The sequence below is a fragment of the Aptenodytes patagonicus genome, chromosome W, assembly GCF_965638725.1.
Source record: "Aptenodytes patagonicus chromosome W, bAptPat1.pri.cur, whole genome shotgun sequence".
Lineage (NCBI taxonomy): Eukaryota > Metazoa > Chordata > Aves > Sphenisciformes > Spheniscidae > Aptenodytes > Aptenodytes patagonicus.
The window spans coordinates 9,845,690-9,870,166 of NC_134981.1; the positions used below are offsets into that span (position 1 = coordinate 9,845,690).

A 24,477-nucleotide genomic window follows, 5' to 3' on the forward strand; every position below is an offset into this window, starting at 1 on the left:
GTCTTTCCTTTGAAGCCCTGTCCTCATTCTGCTTTGTTAGCTACATTTCAACTCCTCACCAGCACCTTTCCAACATATCTTAGTTTTCCCAATAAACAGCAAAATGAGCTCTGATTACTTTCTCTCTTCTCTTCTGAATCCAAAGAAAATTCCAACATAAAGGTTTTCAGAGAGTCATAGAGAAATGGCCACAGAAAACAGACTGGCAAAGCTTTAGCAGGACAAAATGCTGTGATTGTGTTTGGCCTTTCTTACAGAGCAGAGCAGCTGTCGTTCCAGCAAGCAGTGCTGTCAGCCTTCACAAAACAAAGTCATGTAAATGTCAAGTCGTAGGTATAAAAACAATCCTTCAAAACAGCATCTGTATATCTGAAAAGCTTGCCTAGCTGTCACCACTGAAAGTACCATAAGGAATTATGCAAAAGCCTGTTTAGGACAAAGTTTCTGAACTAAATCCAAACTTCTCCAGTAGATCAAGTCACGTCACTCTCCCCTTCAGGAGGAGAATCACATGCTCTTCAGCAAAGTGAATGCCTGTCTTAGTGCATTATCCAGAATCACTATTGTTTGGCTGAGAGCCAGCCCCATTCACAAGGTGCCCATCGAAATGCCATATGCAAGCTATCCCCTGAACAAACATCCCCCAAATTAGATTGCAATTTGGTTGTGATAAAGGCATAGAAGAACATAGAACAAGAACATAGAAGAACATAGAAGAACAATGCATCATTTAGTAGGCAACTCTCTTCTGAGAGGTACAGAGGTACCCATTTGCTGACCAGACGCAGTCTCTAGAGAGGTGTGCTGCTTACCAGGGGCTCGCATCAGGGATGTCACTGAGAGGCTACCAAGCCTTGTACAGTCCACTGACTATTATCCACTGCTGCTGTTTCACGTGGGCACCAGTGACACAGCCAGGAGCAGTCTGAGGACTATCAAGAAGGACTACAGAGCCCTGGGAGCGGCGGTAAGGGACTCGGGAGCGCAAGTAGTTTTTTCATCAATCCTGCCGGTCAAAGGGAAGGGGTTTGAAAGGGCCAGTTGAATCTGGCGAGTCAACAAATGGTTACAGGACTGGTGCCACAGCCAGGGGTTTGGCTATTTAGACCATGGGACTCCCTTTGAGAAACCTGGTCTACTGGGGGCTGACAGGGTCCATCTGTCAGAGGAGGGGAAGAGCATCTTTGGTCATAGGCTTGCCAAGCTGGTGAAGAGGGCTTTAAACTAGAGATGCCGGGGGAGGGGAACCTCAGTCCATCCCACTCCTACCAGTTTGATGCCAGGGCCAGCAATAGATGCCCAGAGCCTGGAGAAGGAACACAGGTCAGCAGGAGAGCGCCTGAAGAGCAGCACAAAGGAACTCCAGCCAGTAAGACAGCTTCATCGGGGGCCCGACTTAAATGCCTCTATGCAAACGCACGTAGCATGGGGAAAATAACCAAGAGGCGTTAGAGACATGCGCACGCCTGCAGGGCTACGACCTTATTGGCATCACGGAGATGTGGTGGGATGGCTCCTATGATTGGAGTGTTGGGATGGAGGGATACAGGCCCTTTAGGAAGGACAGGCAGGGGAGACAAGGAGGGGGTGTCGCCCTCTATGTCAATGACCAGCTGGAGTGCATGGAGCTCTGCCTGGGGATGGATGAGGAGCCAACTGAGAGCTTATGGGTCAGAATTAAAGGGAAGGCAGGGACAGGTGACATTACGGTGGGGGTCTGCTACAGGCCACCCGACCAGGAAGACCGAGCGGATGAGGCCCTCTATAGACAGATAGGAGCAGCCTCACGCTCACAAGCCCTGGTCCTCGTGGGGGACTTCAACCACCCCGACATCTGTTGGAGGGACAACATGGCAGGGCATAAGCAATCCGGGAGGTTCCTGGAATGCATCGATGATATAACTTCCTTCTCCAAGTGGCAGAGGAGCCAGCGAGGAGAGGGGCTATGCTGGACCTTGTTCTCACCAACAAGGAGGGGCTGGTGGGGAATGTGAAGCTCAAGGGCAGCCTGGGCTGCAGTGACCACGAAATGGTGGAGTTCAAGATCCTTAGGGCACCGAGGAGGGCGCACAGCAAGCTCACTACCCTGGACTGCAGGAGAGCAGACTTTGGCCTCTTCAGGGATCTGCTTGGTAGAGTGCCATGGGACAAAGCCTTGGAGGGAAGAGGGGCCCAAGAAAGCTGGGTAATATTCAAGGATCACCTCCTTCAAGCTCAGGAGCGATGCATCCCAACAAAGAGGAAGTCAGGCAAAAACGCCAGGAGGCCTGCATGGATGAACAAGGAGCTCCTGGACAAACTCAAACACAAAAAGGAAGCCCACAGAGGGTGGAAGCAAGGACAGGTAGCCTGGGAGGAATACAGAGAAATTGTCTGAGCAGCCAGGGATCAGGTTAGGGAAGCTAAAGCCCTGATAGAATTAAATCTGGCCAGGGACATCAAGGGCAACAAGAAAAGAGTCTATAGGTACGTCGGGGATAACAGGAAGATGAGGGAAAATGTGGGCCCTCTCCAGAATGAAACGGGAGACCTGGTTACCCGGGACACGGAGAAGGCGGAGGTACTCAATGACTTTTTTGCCTTGGTCTTCACTGGCAAGTACCCGAGCCTCACCGCCCAAGCCGCAGAAGGCAAAGGCAGGGACTGGGAGAATGAAGAGCCGCCCACTGTGGGAGAACATCAGGTTCGAGACCATCTAAGGCACCTGAAGGTGCATGAGTCCATGGGACCCGATGAGATCCATCCATGGGTCCCGAAGGAACTGGCGGATGAAGTTGCTAAGCCACTATCCATCGTATTTGAGAAGTCGTGGCAGTCCAGAGAAGTTCCCACTGACTGGAAAAGGGGAAACATAACCCCCATTTTTAAAAAGGGAAAAAAGGAAGACCCGGGGAACTACAGGCCAGTCAGTCTCAGCTCTGTGCCTGGGAAGATCATGGAACAGATCTTCCTGGAAGCTGTGCTAAGGCACATGGAGGACAGGGAGGTGATTGGAGACAGCCAGCATGGCTTCACCAAGGGCAAGTCCTGCCTGACTAACCTAGTGGCCTTCTATGATGGAGTGACTACATCAGTGGACACGGGAAGGGCTACAGATGTCGTCTATCTGGACCTCTGTAAGGCCTTTGACACGGTCCCCCACAACATCCTTCCCTCTAAACTGGAGAGGTATGGATTTGATGGGTGGACTGTCCGGTGGGTGAGGAATTGGTTAGATGGTCGCATCCAGAGGGTAGTGGTCAACGGCTCAATGTCCAGATGGAGATTGGTGACGAGTGGCGTCCCGCAGGGGTCCGTATTGGGACCGGTACTGTTTAATATCTTCATCAATGCCATAGACAGTGGGATCGAGTGCACCCTCAGCAAGTTTGTAGATGACACCAAGCTGAGTGGTGCGGTCGACACGCCAGAGGGACGGGATGCCATCCAGAGGGACCTGGACAAGCTCGAGAAGTGGGCCCGTGTGAACCTCATGAGGTTCAACAAGGCCAAGTGCAAGGTCCTGCACCTGGGTCGGGGCAACCCCCGGTATCAGTACGGGCTGGGGGATGAAGGGATTGAGAGCAGCCCTGCCGAGAAGGACTTGGGGGTACTGGTGGATGAAAAGCTGGACATGAGCCAGCAATGTGCGCTCGCAGCCCAGAAGGCCAATCGTATCCTGGGCTGCATCAAAAGAAGCGTGGCCAGCAGGTCGAGGGAGGTGATTCTGCCCCTCTACTCTGCTCTGGTGAGACCCCACCTGGAGTACTGTGTCCAGCTCTGGAGCCCTCAGCATAAGAAAGACACGGACCTGTTGGAGCAGGTCCAGAGGAGGGCCACGAAAATGATCAGGGGGCTGGAACACTTCTCCTATGAAGAAAGGCTGAGAGAGTTGGGGTTGTTCAGGCTAGAGAAGAAGACGCTCCGGGGAGACATTATTGCAACCTATCAGTACTGTGGTGGTTTAACCTCAGTTGGCAAGTGAGCACCACACAGCCACTTGCTCACTCTTCCCCTCCCCAGTGGGATGGCGGAGAGAATCGGAAGAGTAAAAGTGAGAAAACTCATGGGTTGAGATAAAAACAGTTTAATAATTGAAATAAAATTAAATCCTAATATTAATAATAATAGTAATAAGAAGAAGATTATACAAAGCAAGTGATGCACAATGCAATTGCTCACCACCCGCCGACCGTTGCCCAGCCAGTCCCCAAGCAGCGGCCCCTGCCGGCCAGCATTCCCCCCAGTTTATGTACTGAGCATGATGTCACATGTTATGGAATGTCCCTTTGGCCAGTTTAGCTGTGCCCCCTCCCAGCTTCTTGTGCACCTCCAGCCTTCTCAGTTGGTAGAGCATGGGAAGCTGAAAAGTCCTTGGCTAGTGTAAGTGCTACTTAGCAACAACTAAAACATCAGTGTGTTATCAACATTATTCTCATACTAAATCCAAAACACAGCACTGTACCAGCTACTATGAAGGAAATTAACTCTATCCCTGCCGAAACCAGGACAATATCCACCCCTTGTTCTATACCATCTATGTCATGCCCAGGTCCCCCACTTTCAAATACATTCCCATTAATCACCACCCCTTTTCCTGTTTTTTGATATATATACACACAGATATCATTCCATTAGTCTGTGGGCCATCCCTCTAAAATGTTCATTGAGTTAATTTAGTCCATGACTTTGGGCTCCATCTGTCATAATAATATTTCAGGGCAGGAAAGATGGAGATGGTATGCGGTGTTGGATTATTTCATGTTACCCACTCAATGCCGTGCTCTTTGGCCCAGCTGTCTATGAGGTTGTTTCGGAAATGAGTCCCGTTGTCTGACTCAATTCTTTCTGGGGTGCCATGTCGCCATAGGACTTGCTTTTCAAGGCCCAGGATAGTGTTCCGGGCAGTGGCATGGGGCATGGGATATGTTTCCAGCCATCCGGTGGTTGCCTCCACCATCGTGAGCACATGGCGCTTGCCTTGGCGGGTTTGTGGGAGTGTGATATAATCAATCTGCCAGGCCTCCCCATATTTATATTTCAGCCATCGTCCTCCATACCAGAGGGGCTTTAACCGCTTGGCTTGCTTGATTGCAGCGCATGTTTCGCATTCATGGATAACCTGCGCAATAGGGTCCATGGTCAAGTCCACCCCTCGATCACGAGCCCATCTGTATGTTGCATCTCTTCCTTGGTGACCTGAGGTGTCATGGGCCCACTGAGCTATAAATAATTCACCCTTCTGTTGCCAGTCCAGATCTGGCAACAGCAGCACTCAGCGGTGGCATGACTTCATTCAGGCCACGATAGTCTACTGTTAGTCTCCACTCTCCATTAGACTTCCGCACTGGCCATATGGGACTGTTAAAGGGTGAGCGAGTCTTGCTGATCACTCCTTGGCTCTCCAGTCGACGAATCAGCTCATGAATGGGAATCAAGGAGTTGGTGCGATATTGCCGCCGGTGCACCGTGGTGGTAGCGGTTGACACCTGTTGGTCTTCGACCTTCAGCAACCCCACAACAGAAGGGTCCTCCGAGAGACCGCGCAAAGTAGACAGCTGTTTAATTTCTTCCGTCTCCAAGGCAGCTATACCAAAAGCCCACCGGTACCCTTTTGGGTCCTTGAAATACCCTCTCCTGAGGTAGTCTATGCCAAGGATGCACGGAGCCTCTGGGCCAGTCACAATGGGGTGCTTCTGCCACCCATTCCCAGTTAGACTCACTTCGGCTTCCAATACAGTTAGCTGTTGGGATCCCCCCGTCACCCCAGAAATACAGATGGGTTCTGCCCCCTTATAGCTTGATGGCATTAGGGTACACTGTGCACCGGTGTCTACTGGAGCCTTATACTCCTGTGGGTCTGATGTGCCAGGCCACCGAATCCACACAGTCCAGTAAACCCGGTTGTCCCTTTCCTCCCCCTGGCTGGAGGCAGGGCCCCTCTAATCCTCATCACAGTACTCGTTTCTCATTTCCTGCAAATATAGTCAGAAGTTTCTTCATTAAGATCAGGAGTAAGATCAGCCCTTCTACTTTGTCTGGGGAACTGCCTGCTGGAAACTGGAGCAGCAATTTTCCTGGAAGAACCTCTTTCTGTGATTGTTTTCCCTTGCAATTCACGTACCCGTGCCCCTAGGGCTGCAGTAGGTTTCCCATCCCACTTCCTCATGTCCTCTCCGTGGTCACGCAGGTAAAACCATAGGGTGCCCCGTGGTGTGTACCCTTTATAGTCTCTCTCTTGAGCAAAAGAACGCTGACTCCTAATAGCCGAGATACTGGTCCGTACAGGTGGGGAGTAGGACCTATCCTCTCTGAGTTGCTGGATCTCCCGGGACAGTTTCTCCACAGCCGAGACGAGGGAGGAAGAGAGACTTTCCTCATATTGCTGGAGTTGACCAGCCAATTCATCCACTGCTTGTTCCTCTCCATCTTTCCAGGTCATCTCTGCCAATGAGTTGGCATACGACGATGGTGTGCTCCTTACAAACTTCCGCCACATGGGTCGTGTGCACTTGACTTCGTCTGGATCTTTGGCTAGCTGTTCATTGTTCAGGTCATCATAAATCACCTCCAGCACAGCTAATTCTCTCAGAAACTGGATACCCCTCTCCATGGTGGCCCACTTGCTTGGGCGACATATGACATCTTCCTTAAAGGGATACCTTTCCTTCACGTTTGACAAGAGTCGCCTCCAAAGTCTGAGGACTTGTGTCCCTTTTCCAATCGCTTTGTCAATGCCCCCTTCCCTAGAAAGGGATCCCAGCTGCTTGGCTTCCCTACCCTCTAATTCTAGGCTACTGGCCCCATTATCCCAGCATCGGAGCAGCCAAGTGACAATATGCTCGCCTGGACGACGGCTGAAATCTTTTCGTATATCTTGCAGCTCACTCAGGGATAGAGACCTGTGGTGACCGGTGGTTACTGTTAACAGATATAAATTCCTTAATGCGCTGTGGTTAGTCTGTTATTATCTCAAACCCTTCGTGCCCCACGTTGGGTGCCAAAAAGGACTGTCGTGGTTTAACCTCAGTCAGCAACTGAGCACCACACAGCTGCTCGCTCGCTCTTCCCCTCCGGTGGGATGGGGGAGAGAATCGGAAGAGTAGAAGTGAGAAAACTCGTGGGTTGAGATGAAAACAGTTTAATAATTGAAATAGAATAAAATCGTAATAATAATAGTAATAAGAAGAAGAATATACAAAGCAAGTGATGCACAATGCAATTGCTCACCACCCGCCGACCAATGCCCAGCCAGTCCCCGAGCAGCGGCCCCCCCGGCCAGCTTTCCCTCAGTTTATGTACTGAGCATGACGTCACATGGTATGGAATAGCCCTTTGGCCAGTTTGGGTCAGCTGTCCTGGCTGTGCCCCCTCCCAGCTTCTTGTGCACCTCCAGCCTTCTCAGTCGGTAGAGCATGGGAAGCTGAAAAGTCCTTGACTAGTGTAAGCACTACTTGGCAACAACTAAAACATCAGTGTGTTATCAACATTATTCTCCTCCTAAATCCAAAACACAGCACTGTACCAGCTACTAGGAAGGAAATTAACTCTATCCCAGCCAAAACCAGGACACAGTACTTAAAGGGGGCTTATAAAAAAGATGGCGGCAAACTTTTTAGCAGGGCCTGTTGCGACAGGACAAGGGGGAATGACTTTAAACTAAAGGGGGGTAGATTTAGACTAGATAGAAGGAAGAAATTTTTTACGCTGAGGGTGGTGAAACACTGGCACAGGTTGCCCAGAGAGGTGGTGGATGCCCCGTCCCTGGAAACATTCCAGGTCAGGTTGGACGGGGCTCTGAGCAACCTGATCTAGTTGAAGATGTCCCTGTCCACGGCAGGGGGGTTGGACTAGATGACCTTTAAAGGTCCTTTCCAACCCAAATTATTCTATGATTCTATGATTCTATACGAATATCTAGATTAAACATCATTTTCTCTTCATCCAAGATTACATATAAAAATAAAAAGTAACAAAATGATATGTCTGAATTTATAAAAATAGAACTCAGGTTTTCAAAATTCAATTCAGGCAGTAAACTAACAGTGTCTACATTTTCCTGTAAAGGTGGCACCTGCAAATGACTTGTAAAAATGTCTCTCAATGTCTGCAAGTGTTGGCAAGGAACAAACTCCTTCAGGAGATGCATGAATTTTAAATATTTCAACCCAAAGAAAAAAAGTCTCCAAGCATTTTCAGTTCAGATACGTGATATTACAGAACTATACCCATGCAGAAGACCGGCAGGAAATGCAAGTTTTGTGAAAATACCAAAGCACTCGAGTTTTAGCAAGCCTATTTTCACTGATTGCCATCCTATGCTTAGCAGTGTTTCTAACACCAGAGTTCCTGTGCTTTTTGAAGACCTCACCTACAGGTTAGCTCCATCTGCCTATGGAAACTACTTATGGTATCTCCTACTTACATCTTATACCTCAAGTCTATCAGTAGGCTTCCTGCTCAAGGTTACTTTGGACTGTAATAGAAATGATGTAATACTGCTGTGTGCAGCATACGTGATCATGAGAACAGAATCAGCATAATTCAGGTAAATGTATGACAGGCAGCTTCAAAACCGTGTTGCAGTTGAAAGTAAATCTGAAAATGAGATTAGTGAAGCAACCAAGTCAGTGGAAATGAACTCCTCGCTTCCCAGTCTGATAAGGATCACTGCCTACCTTAAAAAAAATAAAAATAAATATGCATGCATAGATATATGTAAAAAATTGCCCCCCCCATTCAGCAATAAGCTTTAGTAACCACATCAGAACAAAAGTCTTCAGCCTGCACAAGAAAACCTACTACCTTCAGAGTCTGCTCGTGGCACTAATGAAGCAAAAATGTATATCTAACTCCAACTCTACTCTCCCGTTACATCACAATAGACTCCAGCAGCCATCTGTTGAAGGGATGCTGTGCCTATATATAGCCAGACAACACCACTAGAGAAAGGAAAACTCATATCTGCACCAAATTCAGCGTTTGTGCTATTGGCAGATCTGCAAGCACTTTTTTTACTGGCCAAACAAGTGTTCACTCCACAAATATCCTATCTAAAAATGATACAAACTTCAACGTAAAATAATCTGAAACAAAAAATTAACTTGGGTGTTAAAAGGAGCACTAACAAGTGGGTAAGCGGCTTCCAGATACACAGATTTTACGGGCCATTTGCAAGCACAGTTTATTTCAGCCCAATTTAATGTGCCAGTCTGCCAAAACAGCAAAGAGATGAAAAAAAATCCCAACAAACTCTATTCAATACATTCATAAAAGTTGGCCAAGTACTATATAGACACACCTCAAGAGTTCAAGGACAACTCACAGATCAAGTGAAGCCTGGAAGGTCTTGGACAACAAGCCAGTTGTGGCACTGGTGATGGTTTCTCCTCCAGAGGCTCGGGAAGAGAGTAACAGGAGGTGACGCACGCTGGCACAAAGAACTGACAAGAAAACTCCAAATAAGAAACAAAATGGGCGCTGCCATCGCCACCCATTTTTAAATATCAGTTCCCTTCAAAAACGGGATTAACGGGGCCAGCACAACTCAGGTCAGAGGTGGCAGAGCTGTGTGATTGCGAGTGATTTTTATTTTTTTAAATTAGTTGGAGGGGGGGATTGTGTGAACAAACCTGGCTATGCCTGGGACAGCAGGGGGAGCTGCGAGTCTGTCTTCCTCTGCACGTCTATTTAATTCCATTGAATATTTGGACAAAAACACAGAAGTATGCTTGCACATCACCATAAAAAGATGCCTGCATGTCTAACAAGCCGCAAAAAAAATCGAGTTCATAACAAAGCATTAAACAAGGAGCAAGAGATAATTATCACCTTCTCTCACAAGATAATAAAAATAGTTACACCATAAACATAAAAATCTTTTAAAAGGCCCCTGACAGCATTCCCTCCTGAAACTATCACCATAGCAATGAGCATTCAAATAGGGGGAAAGTACTGCTGAATTCTGTGTTTGATATTTTCAACTAACTAAAAATACAAACTGGAAAAAATACACACGGGTGATATGAAATGAAGCACACAAACATAAAAAGACTCCAATAAAATTAAAGGTGGCAAATTCCACCTGCAAATCTTTAATACTCCAGGAAAGAAATCCTTTAACCAGGTAGCATATATTGAAAGAGCGCCTGCAGATAACTGTAAACCCATCCGATAGCTGCTGTATCCAGCAATTCCTATTTATAACATTTTGCACAGGTCAGTGTAGAGGTGCAGTGGCAGTATTGTGTGAAAGCTGAGGAAAAGACGCATGTTAGAGAGAAGGCAGTAGAAAGCTGTACCGGCAGAGCTGTATAGGAAACCTAAGAACTGGAAAAGCAGGGAACCTTGTATGTTAAGATTTAGGCATGCAGCACAACTCTGGGGAGAGGTACTTGCAAAGTAGCAAACCATATCTCCTCTAGTTGGTGCCATTAAATAGGTCTTATTTCCATGACATTCAGATCCAAAGTTAAGATTACATGAAGGAGAGAAGAGTGGATTGTTTTAAAATTCCTCTCCCAAATGCAGATGTCAGGAGCACACACAAAAGCAGGTGCCAAGTGTATTGATCCTACTGAATATGCATGGAGTGGGTACTTGAGCATGTACCAAGTATCTGCGTGTGTGAGATGGAAAGCGCTTTGTAAAAGGCTGTTTTATGCTAAACAAATGCATCAGGTTATGGTTTTATTTTGAATATTTTAAAGCATCTTGTACACTGGGGCAGGCTTGAAAAGAAGTTATACAGACAACCAGACAACTTGCCATTAATTGTACAAGTTACTATCTCTATAGCTGAAAATTGGCTGTGGGCTCACTTAGGAGCACTCCAAGCTACTGAAAACCATCCTCAGTAAAACCTGCTCTGACTGCTGCACCTTAGAGAACTGGAGATCCTGCATCTGAAGACTCTTCAGGTCCCATGTGCCAGCCCAGGTGCAAGCAGGCAAAGGGACAGACACATTTCTTCCCAACAGCTCCTCAACATACCCAGCAGGGAAGTGACAAATTCAACACTGCAAATTCATACCGGGACCATCCAAAGAGGCTGAGATGGACAATGCTTGCTGACTTTGATAATGAAAAAACTATAACAGCACATTTAGAAGAGAAAATGAAACAGGCATCCATCAGAAAATTTGGCTATAGTTTGTAGTAGTCCCGGAGATAAAAGTTTTTCTTTTCACAGACAGCCAGACTATGACCAAAATCTGTATCAGAAATCAAACTCTGTACTGTATTTGCTCGTGGAATCTTTTTTCCTTTTTCAAGGAGGGAAAAAATTAATCCCTACAGGAGATGACAAGATGCCTTTTAAAGTACATATCTCATTTCTGACTACAATTACCTTTCAATAGCCTGGCACAGCTGCATGCTCCTATTTGCTTTTTGTTTTTCATTAAGGGCTCCTGTATTATTTGTACCCATCCTATAGCATTTATGCCTGGCAGTGATGCACATTCCCTTGCTATGATTCTTCCCACAGATAGCAGAGAATAAATTGCAATTAGATTTTTGTAATTGTAGATAATTAACTCAAAATGAGCTGTTAATTATAAAAAAACCCCTATGTTTTTCAATTCTTGATTATATTATTTATTTTACTTCTAAACTCCAATATCTCACTTCAGCAAGTTTAGTATTTTAAAGGACTTGCACCATTTCCTTTAAAATACCAGGATATTTTTAAGCTAAGTTTTGCTTATTTGAAGACTGAAACCAAGTTTCATGCTGTGAGGTTTGCTAGAGGAGCTCTCATGTATGAGCTGGAAGTCAGAGAGGGCTGGTTTTCCATTAAGGTTCTGATAGCATTTGCTGTAAAAAGAACCATTTGGCAGGTCAATTAAAAAACAAATAAAAACAAAAAAAGCCAAACAAAAAACCCAAACCAAACAAAAACAAAAACCCCAAACCCAAAAAAGAGACTGTTTAAAAAAAGGATGTATTCCTACCAGCTCTTCATCCTTTCTAAGCTCTAGCCACATACTTGCACAGTCTCTCTCGATACTGAAGAAAACATCACTTTGCATTCTCAACATTCAAATGCATGAAAGAGACAAATGGACTTGTCTTCCATAGCCTCTTTCAGCCTTACATTAGATTAAGTTATTTAGAGAGCATTCATCTGGTAACCTTTGCGAAACTGAAGATGGCATACAGGAAGAAAAACTTCCAAGTGTTTTGCTGCCAAACTTTGGAACCAGCTGGCATAGCAACTTGAGACTGCACGAACACGTATTAACTTTGAAAAATTACAGTAAATTAAACCAGGGAATGAAGAGAGGGTGGGGAACCTTTTGAAATCTGGAACTCTCATTTTGTTAATGGCACAGGTTTTCCTCATTTTCCCTGCTAGGCACAGTTTTTGCAGGTTTTTGGTAAACTGTTGCCAAGAAGCCCTACAGATGTTCTAGGTTACATTTTTCCTCCAAGGGGCTTAGTGCTACTGCATCTTAAACATATCATGACTCTCCATCTCTTTTGTTACAGTGATCACACTTTGATCACTTCAGTCTGTATGAAAAAGAAACAAAAAAGCATCAGAATACAATGAGGATATGCCAGTAACTCACAGCAGCCAAACACCTGGTTAAGCAATGAAGTATTCCAAGGAAACTAACAACTCCTGCTGTTCTGGAGAAAGAAGACTTATTCCTTTTCAGTGAAGAGGGATCTCAAAAAAATAAAATAAAATCAGTATCAACTGAGGTTAAAAAAATAAAAAATGAAAGTATTGGACCCTTAGTTTATAAATAAACAGTTCTTCCAGTATTCTCATAGTGGAGAGAAAAGCTTATTATTTTAAAGTCTTCTCTTGTCACTAAAGAAGGGGCCATTCAAAGAACAGCTGCTCTTCTTGTCCACCAAATGGGATACTTGGGTCAAAAGAACAGATATAGTTAAAGCAGAGAACAAGAAGCTGTTACTTTTTGAGAAAGGGAAAAAAACCCTATCAAACCCACAGTTTTTATTTGTTGCTTTTCTAATAAGCTTAAATCTTCTTCCAGTGGTAACAGGAAATGTGACAGGGTAGGACAGAAAGAAAACACAATAATGTATTGATTAAAGTTTTAAATAACATGCAAAATGGAGATAAAGAGCTAAATATTGGCTTCACTCTACTTCCAGTTATTTCAGTGGGAGTTTCTTCTGATTGCACTGAAGCAGAGGTGCAACACAGCATTATTTAAAAAAACAAGTAACTGTCACCAATTGTAAAATATCATTTCTATCTGGGAGTTAGAGGATAATGTATTTTTTATATCTCCAAATCAAGACTAAAGAGATATTCTGATCCTAGTTGAAAAAATAACAAGCAGTACCTAGAACAGAGAACAAAAGCTAAAATTTTGTGAAAACTCCATTTTGCACTGGGCTAGGTTAGTGTCCTTAACAGATGACACACAAAACCTGAGACCTCTACAGTAAGTCAACCCCTAAACCTTGAGTAATAACAGTTCAGCATAACTATTGAGTTGACCCATAAAACGCAACAGCCAATGAATTTTACCTTTCCTGTGTAAAAAAAGCTCTTAATCTGAACCAAACACATGAACAAATACACTTGGCAGACAACAGCACTCTGTCAAGAGGATATACTGACACTGTGAAGCATTTAGAAGTGAAGAGAGAAATTACCTTAGCCCCATGCTGTTGCTGTTCATCATCAGAGCAAGTTCTCCAGGTGCTTCATGAATGGGCACATCTTCTGAACCTGGTATGCGGCCTCTAAATCTGAAAAAGCAGAGTTAGCTGGTTTTGCAGCTGGTCAAATCATCACACCAGGAACTCTCCACAAAAAGGTGAGTTGTGTGTCTACAAACAGGGCACTTAATCATGTTAAATGCAGAAGCTTTCACAACTGTTTTCACACTTTCAAATATACTTTTGTTTTGGAAGGCTGACTTACGTCCAGTGCCTTTGCTTCTGAGGGTTTCCATTGGGAAAAAGATTAGAAAAATTTCATTTACTGATTTCCAAGGACCTGCTCCCCTAAGAAAATGGTCACAGTATTCAATAACAAACATCCCTGTTGGGCTCAGCTTACAGCTCCAGCAGCACCAGAGCTCAAAGGCATTGTATGTAAACTGCATAACATGTAGAAGTTGTTTGAGATGGTTGTGTCTCCTGAAACTATGGGCCCACAAATGATGCTCCATTTTTAATAGATTACCCCACCTTTTTCTTTCTCTCCAATGACGATAGAAAAAATCAGCATTAGAGGTACTTTTCCCTTTTTATTTGAATAAAATTCCTGTTTTCAGGATTTACCCATATTTGTCTATATTACTGAGAAAGAATATTTTCCATTTCTGGAACTCTCCTCTATTCTGGTGTGGTTGGCATCAGGAGGAGTCACTGAACTGCCCCTTTCCCTGCACACACACCATTTTTGATAGCCGAGCAACTATTTCGTGTAGAGAGAAACTGCAAACAAAGTACTATGCTCACTTGAGGCTAATTAGGGAAATGTGGGATATTAAAATGCAGTTATGATGCAGTGTGGCCAAAAAAAGGATCAATTCATACTTTCGCTAAAAGAGCAGAAGAGTTAATAGCCAATAATTACAAATTGTCAGACCTTTTACTTGTCATTCACTGACAATACTTTCAGCAGCTCAGAATGGACCTTAACCAGCACTCCACCCATGCAGAAGGACAAAAATAAACACTATCTGGAAATGGATTTTTGTTGTATTGTTTTTTTTAAACTGTCATGATGTTAAGAGATGAACTAGGTTAGAGCCTCCTGACAATGAAGCAAAGAGTATTTGAGCTTAGCTAAACAAATTTTTATTGTTTGTAGGAGATAAAATTACCCTGTTATCAAGTGCAAAAGTGAATTATATACCTGAAACAGAACTGTGATGCTTAAGAGATTTACCTGTAAATATCAAACATTTAATTCTAAAGAGACTGAATATTTTTTAAGAGCAAGTACGCTATACTCTAGTTGCTTTTCTTAGAGAGAATATGGCAAATGTGCTTTCACCTGCACCTCTGAAAAGAGATCACAAAAATACAAAAAAGTCCTCAGATTGATCATATATGATTTTATTTCATAGAATTCTTTTAGGTAACTAGAGCTCTGTAAACCATTAAGTTTTTTTCAGGAAAAAAAATGGCTAAAATAGGTGTAATGGCATTAACAAGCACATCATTATAGATATATTTAAGGTCCTTTTTTTCTGAGCTTATGATGCCTCAAAGAAGTCTGAAAAATATCCATTAGAAACAAAAACACCAAAAACCTCATTCTGTATGTCCTTCATATTCTACTTGTTTTTCATTAGAGGGATGCATGCATAGAATTAAGGTATTTGATGATTAAGAATCCATCTGTTCCTACTTAATTCTCACCTGAAGTCATAATCCTTTGTGATCTCAGTCATTTTCAACACACACAATTGTGATTGCCTCTGATACGAAAGGCATTTTTAAAGCCATATAAATACACTATTTTCAATGTAAAATGCAATCCAAGAGGACAAACAAAAGACCACCTAAATTACAGTATTCTCTTTTAGAGTTTGAAAAGTAACCAGGGGGCTGGGATTAAGAAGAGAAAGTGATATATTCCTCCATGGTGGTTATAATATGTGAATGTAGGAAGTAGGTCATGTAATGTAGACTCTCATGGGATGCTGTCCGCAATTGCCATATTAAAACAGTATCGAAATAAGCATCCTTGTGAAACCCTCCTATTGCTTCTTCTAAAAGACTGCTTGATTTTCCTCATTGCTTTCCCTTCCTCATGCTGAAATACTAGCACTCAACTGAGTTACACTGGCTAATTCAACTTGCTTTAACCCACTCCTTTTTACTGTTCCTCTCCACTCTACTAACATGATACCAATAAACCAGCTTCTCCCTCTTTCCCAAAGTTCCCATTCACATTGTCAAGAAGGTGTTATCTCACCTTCTGCAACAAGCTCATGGGCCTTTCAAACCACATCCCATATTTCTATGGTTATTGCCTTTCCCTTCTAGTTTTTAAGCACGTCTTCTGTCTCAGTCTTGGCATTCTCCCTTCCACAAATATCACTGGAAAGAAAATGTCCTTGCTACACAGGCCTCCCTTCCTTTTCCATACATATATATGGAAAAAATATATATTCCATATATATAAAAAATTATCTCCATCTTTTCTGTAAAACACACTTCTTCCAGTCCCTACCTAGGAAGGTGCAATACTTCAAAACTGACCTCTCCAAGGAAAGAAGGGGGAATGCCACATCTATGTCATCCACGCTCACACTGCTCTCTTGCCAAATGTCTGTATTCCTTGAAGTGCCTGCACTAAGATCAACCTCTCATTTTCTTCTACTGCTCCTCTTATCCTACCTAGTCTTTTAGCACTGCTTTTCTTGTGCCTTTCTTTCTACCACATACTGTTTTCCTCTGCTGTTTTCCACAGCTGTCATGCTGTTTCCCGACAGTATATGCTAATATACTAAAAAGTCTCCTCTCCTCTAAATCACTGTTAGAGAGAATTTGTGCCACAGGTATTGCCTATCTTATCAGTTCCATTCTCCCACTTTAACTATTGCCCTAATTTCATTAGAAATTTTAGAATTTTTTTTAAACTCTAAGTTTCAAAATCACCTGTTATAATCCATAAGGGATTGGTGTAGTTGCTGTTGTTTTAGGAGCAGTTTTGCTTCTTGCTTAGCCAACAAATGTTGGAGTCATTCCTTTTCAATTTCCAGCTCCATTTTCTGCAGAAGCAGCTTCTGCTTTCTTTCTTCATACAACCTTTTAGCCTGCTCTGTTTCTTTAGACCCTGAGTCCGCGCTGTCATTCAGCCCAGAAACTCGAGAGCGCCTAGAATAATCACAGGTTTTGTGAACTGGCCCAGAGTGTCTTCTAGGTACCTGGCTGACATGGTGGCTCTCTTGCACGCTCCCTGAGCTCCCTACATGCCTGCAGGCACAACTGTGACTCACTTGCTGAGGGCATGTGCTCTGAAATTCATTTGCTTTCTGGTCCATCTCCTGAGCTGGTTTTACAGGGTGAGGGCTCCTCTGCTTGGCTGGGGAAATCATATTGTTACACTTTCTGTGCAAGTCATTTTCTACCGGATAGTCCTTCAGACACTCCTGATGGTTGTAATGGGTTTCAGTCCCATAATCGTGATTATTCCTGCACAGCTGAGACAATGCAACACGGGCTGGGCTTCCAGCCTTTGATGCTCTGCTATTGTTATAAAGAGTTTGTGGTCCTCCAATACCTAAGTAGGAACCATCTAGCTCCAGAGATGGTTGTTGGCATGAGCTCTTACTGGATACCTGCAATAAGAGAAACAATTTCGTGTGAATTACCAAAATTTATCTTTGCTCTCTCAGAAATAGACTTGCTGTATCATGCTGATGGACATACAGCCAAACCTGAGAAAATGTTTATCAGAAGACAGACACGAATCTGCTATCAAATCTACATTTCATTCCATCTACACAAGTGTAATAAATGTAAAACTACTGCCTGCAGGATCCTCAGCATAAAATGAATCGCTTCAGATTATCAAGTAGTTGTGAGCATCTAGGGTTACATAAAATCAACTTGAAGAGTGGCAAAAAACATTAAATGTTAATGTTTGAAAATGTTTAATTTTGAATACCAAGCCAAAAAATCCATTCAGCCACTATAAATACTCTTTGATTAGCCATTACACAGCAGGAGATTTGATGTAAAACATTTCACCTTGCACTGAATGGGATATTACTTACCGCTGAAAATTTGATGAGAGATTTTGAAATATCTTTACAGATAAAAACCAACTACTTTCTGCAAAAAATGGTTGTACATCAAAAGCTGTCATTTAAATACAAAACATTTTTAAATTCAGCTATAAACGTAAGTGATTTTTCAATTAAGCTGGGCAAGTGATTATACTCTGATAAAACTCTGAAGAAAGCAAGCAACTATAATTCACATTTGTCAACCCAGTGCAAGCAAATTCTAGTGGTCTTCTTATACTCGTGGATATTATGTAACAGCATGCTGGTTTTGGCTGGGATAGAGTTAATTTTCTTCATCGTAGCTAGGATGGGGCTATGTTTTGGATTTGTGCTGGAAACAGTGTTGATAACACAGGGATGTTTTCGTTATTGCTGAGCAGTGCTTACACAGAGTCAAGGCCTTTTTTGCTTCTCACCCCACTCCACCAGCGAGTAGGCTGGGGGTGCACAAGAAGCTGGGAGGGGACACAGACGGGACAGCTGACCCCAACTGACCAAAGGGATATTCCATACCATATGATGTCATGCTCAGCATATAAAGCTGGGGGAAGAAGAAGGAATGGGGGGATTCCTGCTGATGGGAAGGAGTGAATGAATTCCTTGTTTTGCTTTGCTTGCGTGCGTGGCTTTTGCTTTGCCTGTTAAACTGTCTTTATCTGAATCCACAAGTTTTCTCACTTTTACTCTTCTGATTCTCTCCTCCATCCCACCGGGGGGGAGTGAGCGAGCGGCTGTGTGGAGCTTAGTTGCTGGCTGGGTTAAACCACAACAAACAGACATCAAAATCCTACTTACATCCTGGAGTATCTTTGCACTATGGTTCATCTAGGCAGTTAAGCATTTGAGTTTTTATGCACATCAGAACAGCAGTAAATCAGGCACTCGCATTTCTTTTGCTAGACCTGTGCATCAATAGCATACTGAATATAAACTCCTCCAGCTTTTGGGACCTTACACAAAGATCTAATTTTTTTAATTACAGAAGCCAGGTTTCTTAAAGATAACAAAACCACTGCAGTGAAAGTGGTTTAGCAGGGAAATTTGGTATCCACTGATGGAAAGAAAAGTATTATTTGCACTCTGGCAATGCTTACAATAGATAGGTATTGTCCACATAGAGTGGAAGACAGTCAGCAAGCCCCAAAACACTAGAACTTAGGAATACAAGCAAGCATCCAGGGATGATTAGAAGAGAGATATAATCCAAATCTATGCAGTGTTTATATGTATAATTTAAATTCTTTTTTATAAATAAACAAAATACCAAATATATTCTGCTGCCCTTCAAGACAACCAATTACAAGTTTCTTGTAGACTTCACAGAATGTAAATTAATGTGGATTAGCATCTGAATACTGATATTTTATTATTTTCAGTTTTGTGGATGCAAATATATCCTCTTCTTGTGGTTTAACCCCAGCCGGCAACTGAGCCGCTCGCTCACTCCCCCTGCCCCGGTGGGATGGGGGAGAGAATCAGAAGAGTAAAAGTGAGAAAACTTGTGGGTTGAGATAAGAACAGTTTAATAACTGAAATAAAATAAAGTAAAATAGTAATAATAATAGAAGAATATACAAAGCAAGTGATGCATGATGCAATTGCTCACCACCCGCCGACCGACGCCCAGCCAGTCCCCGAGCAGCGGCCCCCCCAGCCAGCTTCCCCCCAGTTTATGTACTGAGCGTGACGTCACATGGTATGGAATAGCCCTTTGGCCAGTTTGGGTCAGCTGTCCTGGCTGTGCCCCCTCCCAGCTTCTTGTGCACCTCCAGCCTTCTCAGTCGGTAGAGCATGGGAAGCTGAAAAGTCCTTGACTAGTGTAAGCACTACTCAGCAACAACTAAAACATCAGTGTGTTATCAACATTATTCTCATACTAAATCCAAAACACAGCACTATACCAGCTACTAGGAAGAAAATTAACTCTATCCCAGCCAAAACCAGGACACCTCTCTGCCATGTGATTGAAAGCCAAGGATGTTATGTTTTGCCCCAAAGGGCTCAGTGAGTTGGAGGCATTTGCATTAATATCAGTGCTAAATGTCTGAGGAAAGTCTGGTGCTTGGACTGGGTGAAAAGTGCAGGACATCATTAAAATATTTTAAGTCAGAGGGGCTGGCAGGGCAACTGAGCAGAAATGCGACATGCTGCCAAAGAGACAGAGTTTTGTTATTTATTATTTGTAGCGTGCCATCCTTGTCTGCAATATTTTCTTGACAAATAAAGGCTACAAAGCCCTTTTAATTTAAATTAGACAATACATAAAGGGATGATCAGCAACAGGAAGAAATATTACAGAAAAGGGAAAGTAACAGAATCCTGTGGTTACACTCTATGTCTCGTTTCTCACCTCATCTGCTTCTGCTAGCATAGCATTTAGGGCACCAACAGAAAAAGGCTTTCAAGGTGGCTAGTTTCCCAGTCCCCCTAGGACAGCAGAAGGTGGCAGACCTGAAGGTATTCTTAGAGGACCCTGTCAGAGCTGGCAGCTCAGGGTGGTCTACAGAAAGCATACACCTACCCTTCCACAGCCCATAAACAGAAGTAAAAAGGAACAAAAAAAGAAGACTCAAAAGATGGAATGACTGAGAATTTCTTTATTTTAGCAGTTTGTTTTATTGACTGAAGAGACAAGAGAATGTTAAGAAATCTAAGCACACGAATGAAGATGGTACAAAATAATCATCAGGAGCGGGTTTAAGAATAAAGGCCCACATCACAAATTAACTTCATGGCTAAGACTCTATTAAGAGTCCCTGAAGGCCCTAAAAGAGAGGTACCAGTTAGCATTTGTTGACCTTGGCCGCCATTAAATCTGCCCTGATGGTCTCAGAAATGGCATTGACATTTAAAGACTTCATAACAAGGCAGAGAAACTTTAATGTTATTTCACAGTTACAATATGTTTGCAGGGGGGAAAATTCTCATTAATGTCATTGAATGTGAGTGGGGATTTTTTATTCCTTTAGAAGAAGGAGGTCATGTTAGGCAGAAGACAGTTCCACTTTCACATGCCTTTGACAGCTACTCAGTACTTTGCAGGGTCTAACCCCAAAGAAAAATTAACTGTTGGGAGTCAGAAGCTAGTCAACAACTGTTTTAGCAATTTGTGTTTTTCTGTTAATGCTTTAATTGAAAACTACAGCTGGATGGTAGAGGCTGCAGGGAAAATGGATGGCCATTTACACTCATCTGGTCAGATGAGACCAGAGCATGCCATGACAGATCTGTAAGATGCAGGCCAGGTGAAAGGGAAAAGCAAAAAAAAATTTCTTAAGACCCACCTACTACCGTGAGCCTAAAGACTCACAAACATAAGGAATTGGGTAATTTTACAAGATGAGTTTAAGAAAGATATTTCCTATGGGACACATGGAAACCATGAAGGATCATGATGGAACAGCTGTGCTTTCCCCTCTGTGGAGCTCTTCCAGGCTTGCTGTATGGTATTTAAAGATACAACTTCCTTTAACTGAGGTTTAAACAAACAAACTCATACTGCTCCTTGCAACATATGGAGTTAATAAGACTTGATCAGATGTGAAACTCTTGCATGGAAACAAGGAGATATTAAAAAATAGTTCAAACAATCTTTAGAAGGGTTTAAAGAGGAAGACATGTGGGGAGCTCTACAAAATCTTTACTGCAATCCCAGTAATTTTTGCTCAGGGATTCAGAGCAGAGCTTAAACAAACATCCAGTCCTTAAAACTTCCTACAAACAGACAAGCAGCGCACCAGTTTTATGCACGCAGCATTACGATCTCTGCAGATTCTTCTTAAATGCAACTTGTGTGCTCTGCAGTGTTAATTCACAGCACTGGCAGAGGAGACACATTTACAGACTGACTCCAGCACACAGGGCTTTGTACTGCAAGGGATGAACGAGTAACAGAACAGATCCTACAATCTCAACACAGGCAAGGTCCTGACAGATTTCACTGGTAGCTCTGCATGTACAAAACATGTTTAAGTAACAGCCCAAAAATCATTGCCTCGATAAGTCTTACATGCTGAGGACAAAAGCTAGGGTCCTTGCATACACTGGGCAAAATACAGTGCTGTTACGGTGAACAGCAAAATTCCTATAGATGTTAACAGGGTCAAAGTTTAACCCATAGCACCTGGCTTTGTAGTTTGTAGCTGAAATGTATTTGAATACAAAAAAAGAGACAATGAACTAAAATTGTTTTCAGTTGTATCTTGAGAACATTTCTCTAACCTGGATTTTTCAGCTCTGGGGTTTCTTTTGATGGGGTAGAAACAGAGGGAGGAACATGCAGGTTCAGAACTAGTCCATTGTGCTGATCTGAGAAGCGACCCTGGAGGAAGCCAAGAAGAATGAACAGAAGCAGCAACCAGAGGAGAAATACAGAGATTTAAAGATATTTAAAGATTAAGCAAAAATTTCTAAATGGACAAATGAGAGGCTACCATACACAGGGACACCTTAAAGAGCACCAAGGGCACATATTAGTGACCTAGCTGAAGCACTCACTAAGGTATACATCCTAAACCTGGAACTCGGGCACCACCGTGCATTGTTGATGTACGGGTCTCATCTGAATAAAGCTTGGCTTTGGGTTTGCACATCTAGCAACAGTATAAGCACTTGCTCTTGTCAGTAGAATGAGGAGAATATATTATAAATAAGCTCAGGTAGGATATCGGGGCAACAGAAATGCCATTTTAAGAACAATTATTTCAAATGATAGGACTATTTGAAGTGCATTACTTGTGATTAAGGAGCTATTCTTTCCAAGAGTCTGTAAGAATTTATCAAGGTAATAATGTAAAAGGTAAAGATTTTAAAGTAAATTAGTAGGATCTACTGAAGTCTATAATTTTTTTCTTTAAATCATATAATCCTTTATTAAAATCTCTACTGTAAGTAACCTAATATCACTCATTACAAAGTGCCCAGATAATAGTTCAGCAACTGTCTCTGTCAGTACCCAAGATAAATACAGTAGATAACTCGGAAGGTAAGATGACCATTTTTCAAGAAAGAAATAAAGCACCATTTTTCTATAGTAATTATGTATAGCTATGATTGCCATATTCCACTGAATAAAACAAGTGGTCTCAAATCAAAGAAACTATGTGAATGACAGTCACAAGCCTGTATTTTTCCTGTAAAAATCTACTGAACTCAATATACTGAACAGGTGTAGCAAAAAAAAATAATTATAAAATAGGATCACATCACAAAAAAGTGAATCTATAGCTGCTAGCTGACAGCAGAGGAACACCTCCTATGTTTGTGTTGCTTTCAATTTTTTTTTCTCCTCTGTTAACAGAGCTTGAGCTAGGATGTCAGGTGCACCAAAAAACCTGCATTCAAAGTGGCATGTGAGCATTTGCTGGCATTCAGCTTTAAGTGTATATTTTGCATTCATAAACATGCCACCCTACTTCTCCAGCTACACAAATATTGTAGATAATCTCTAACAAATGCTTCCATTTCAGATCAGCAAACTGGTTTTACGCTGGCTGATAAGGCAGTCATTAATAATACAGTGCTCCAAGAAAATTAAAGCGAGGCGCCTGTACGTTGAGTCTTGGAAGTCACTGTGAGCAGAATGCCCATTAAGCCCAAACAGTACCTACATATGGCAATGCAATACCTGACCACTAAAATTAAGCATATTTGCTTTCCGAAACAAAACTATATTGGACCTGTTTGCACTATAGAAAAATGCCACTATACTAATCTTGACAGCACCAGGTCTAACTATTAACATTCAGTGTGCTGCCAACATTATAAAAATGAAAAATCACAATCTTCTGACTTCAATTTTTTACTTCTGCCCTTAATTTTACTGAAGAATCAGTAGTTCAAGACCTAGATAAATATTTCAAAAACTATACTATTTGTGAGCAGAGCAGGTCACTACCATTTCCCAGTGCATTTGGAGTTCATGTGAAATAAGGGCAGAAGAGTGATGAGCTGCATTTTTAACATGGGCATACACAGACTAGTTCTCTAGCTGATAGAGAGTGCATAATGCAACATCTGCACGGTACGCCCTGCCAAAGCCCATCCCAAATAAATGTAGTGCATTCTCCCTAGTGCAATTAACTCTCATACTCTGGCAGGTTTTGCTAGAAGATCATCAAGGTAGATTACCTTCCAGCATATGAACTAAATACTTACAGGTGTTATATCATCAGTTATTACTTACAAACTTCTGCATTTAACAAGACATCCAGGCAAATGAATGATCTAATTTATGAATTATTTATAAGAATTTCACAGCATGCTCCTGGCGTCATCCATGGCCTTTTCCAGGTCATATGACACCAATTAGAGCTGAATTTTAAATTATTCAATAACCTGAACTCTCTTGTCATTTAACATATAGATATCAATGCAGTAAACAAGTTAAGTCTAATGGACCCTGGAGGTTTGCGTTCCTCTGCCCATCAGCAAGCAGAGGCTGTCTGGTACCAGAGGAACAGAAAATAATAGAATGCAGCAGTCAAAAACATTTGCAAGGTTTTAATAAGTTATTTTGGCTCCCTTAGGGATTTTAGTATAACTTACAAGCACTGAATCTAAAACATATTAAAGTCCTTAGCTATGTGCTTTAAAAACAAAATTAGGACATAGCAAAAGAGCAAGTCTGACACTAACCCTAATTTAGGCCCTTAATTTGAAATGTAGTAGAAATTATGGAGTAAGCAAGATTTACTATACACAACTCATTACCTTCAGGCTCTCCTACAGTATAGCCAAAAACAGCCCCTCTTCCAAC

At 42.6% G+C, this 24,477-nt stretch overlaps 1 pseudogene; it reads right to left on the reverse strand.

Annotated features, from left to right (window-relative positions):
* Positions 1 to 24,477, reverse strand: part of LOC143171967 (protein hinderin-like) — a 260,191-nt pseudogene that overhangs the window by 68,179 nt on the left and 167,535 nt on the right.